General features: G+C 43.4%; 1 protein-coding gene across 2 annotated transcripts in view; it reads right to left on the bottom strand.

Moving 5' to 3' along the window:
* Positions 1–2,500, bottom strand: part of LOC135092126 (uncharacterized) — a 10,213-nt gene that overhangs the window by 5,842 nt on the left and 1,871 nt on the right. Inside the window, exon 1 of one of the 2 annotated variants that reach the window (XM_063990354.1) lies at positions 2,190–2,500. This exon is cut by the window's right edge and continues 1,059 nt beyond it. The exons of the other annotated variant lie outside the window; for it this stretch is intronic. The gene's annotated coding sequence lies outside the window, so the exon portion shown is untranslated. The remainder of the gene's footprint in view (positions 1–2,189) is intronic. 2 annotated transcript variants of the gene reach the window in all.

Genomic DNA, 2,500 nt, shown 5'->3' with positions numbered 1-2,500 from the left:
TATTAAAACTCTCTCTCTCTCTCTCTCTCTCTCTCTCTCTCTCTCTCTCTCTCTCTCTCTCTCTCTCTCTCTCTCTCTCTCTCTCTCTGTTACCATATTAAGTAATGGCACACTGTTTGGCTACCAACTCTTTCTCTCTCTCTCTCTCTCTCTCTCTCTCTCTCTCTCTCTCTCTCTCTCTCTCTCTCTCTCTCTCTCTCTCTCTCTCTCTCTCTCTCTCTCTCTCTCTCTCTCTCTCTCTCTCTCTCTCTCTTTGTTATCTTTTGGCTCCCCTGCACACACAGCGTCGCTACATTTAGCTCTAAACAAACAGCGAAATCTATAATCTCAAAACTCGTTATTCTGTCACCGTCAAATATTATCATGGAAAGGAGAGAGAGAGAGAGAGAGAGAGAGAGAGAGAGAGAGAGAGAGAGAGAGAGAGAGAGAGAGAGAGAGTAAACTTGGCGCCATTCCTGCTCACGTAAGCCAAACTAACACTTCATAAACTATTACTTAAGGGAACTCTAAACTATTTTCATTTTTCTTCCTTTCTTCCCGACTTGTTGCCTCTCCTTAGTCATCTTTTTTCGCCCGTGTGTCTAACCTTCGCGCCAACATGGAGGAGGAGGAAGAGGAGGAGGAGGAGGACAAAGATGGTTGGTTTGCTCTCGTCACTTCCGGTCAGATAATTTTGGTGTTTCTCTCTTTGCAGGTTAGGTAAGTGTTTTCTCTCTCTCTCTCTCTCTCTCTCTCTCTCTCTCTCTCTCTCTCTCTCTCTCTCTCTCTCTCTCTCTCTCTCTCTCTCTCTCTCTCTCTTCTTTCTTCTCTGTGTGTGTATGTGTGTGTAATCAACTTATTCTTTGACATCTTTCTATTTTCTTATTCATTCAGCTGTCTATCCCTCTCCTTTCTTCTCTTCCCTGCTCCCATTTGCAATAACCCTTCCTGCCTCCTCTCCCCGGTACATCCTGCTCTTCACATACATCACAGAGAGGCTCACACTCTGAAACACTTCTGGCCGCACCTCCACCACATTCAAAAGGCTCTAGTTAAATTGACACGAGTTTTTAAGGATCTTATTATCATTCTAGTGACAGATTATTAGGATTTCTATGTTATTAAAATTAGAATCAGTCTCAAGAACCCGGCTGATCATCTCTGTGGCCTTTGAATATAGTCGTGGTGAGAGAGCACAGCGTGACTGAATACGTCCTCCCTCTCCAGCAGCCAACCAAACACTGAAGTCACGAGGCACAACGAACAGACGAAGCGAACGTAGGGGACAGTAAGTAGTAAATAAAATAGAAATAATATCGCTAACTTGCCGATCCCAAAATAACTCTGCAGGATAAAAATCAGCATTTACTCTCTTCTTCTCTCGTGATTTGTTGTTATTCTCTTTTTTTTTTTTCTATCTTGAATGCTCTATTTGTAGTTCCACGTGTAATATAGCTATGTGCGTTTCAATGTTTATAAATGTAAGGTAAGTGTTTTAGATGCGGAAGATTTCTCTCTCTCTCTCTCTCTCTCTCTCTCTCTCTCTCTCTCTCTCTCTCTCTCTCTCTCTCTCTAGTCTCTACTGTAACCTGTACGTATAAACTGCATGAATGTTTCTAAGTGTATCGCAAGCATTAAAAATTATCATAAATGTAATGGTTTAACTGCCGCGTGATCCAAATGTTCTGAAGTAAAGACGCAAGGTGCAGGAATGCTTGGATGTGTAAGATAACTGCTCTAGTGAATTAGGTGAGTCATAAGAGTAATTTTCTACGTGGACGCGTCGGCTCAGCACAACCTGACAAACAAAAACATGACGTGATGTATTGTGGGTGTTGACGAATAGACACAATTCTTTCTTTCCGTGATTTTCTTGCATTCACAGAGACGGAGAGAGTCTCAGTGCCACACAACTCACTTGAAGCAACCTACATCAGGCGTGCGTCAGTCCACAAAGATGAAAGAATTCTATCACGCAGTATCTGTTCAACCACTTGGCTACTAATGACAGCATGACATCCGCCTTTCTATTGGAATAACCTTAGACTATTTTACCGAGCAGATATAGAACTAAAGGCAGCAAAACGTATCAACTATCCCATCACTATAGTTGTCCGCGGCGTCCTGTGAAATTACACCTAACTTGTTCCAGACTTTTTGATTTCGCTCGAGTAGAACCAAGAGCAGTGCAAGAGTTCATGCATTCTTACCGTGGCTTGGTCTTCAGGCTGAGGCTTTTGGATGAAGGTGGAGCAAATCTTGAGGCTTTTGTGTAACCTTGGCACTGCGTCTAATGAGTCACGCCACCGCAGTGCTACCAAATAAGGCGCCACCACCCCCGCCGCGAGCTGATCCGAAGTGCGTGCGTGTGTTCTCAGTACGCCGAGGAGAGAGACAACGACCCTGCTTGTACAGCCACCTTGCACAGACGATCAAGCACAATAATTTACCATACTAATGACAATATGACACCTGTTGCTTCATTTGAGTAACCCTAGACGAAATATTGTGTAAATGCAGA

The sequence above is a fragment of the Scylla paramamosain genome, chromosome 39 (genome assembly GCF_035594125.1).
Source record: "Scylla paramamosain isolate STU-SP2022 chromosome 39, ASM3559412v1, whole genome shotgun sequence".
Classification (NCBI taxonomy): Eukaryota; Metazoa; Arthropoda; class Malacostraca; order Decapoda; family Portunidae; genus Scylla; species Scylla paramamosain.
Note: the sequence above shows the minus strand (reverse complement) of the source record. Positions and strands in the feature narration are given on the sequence as shown.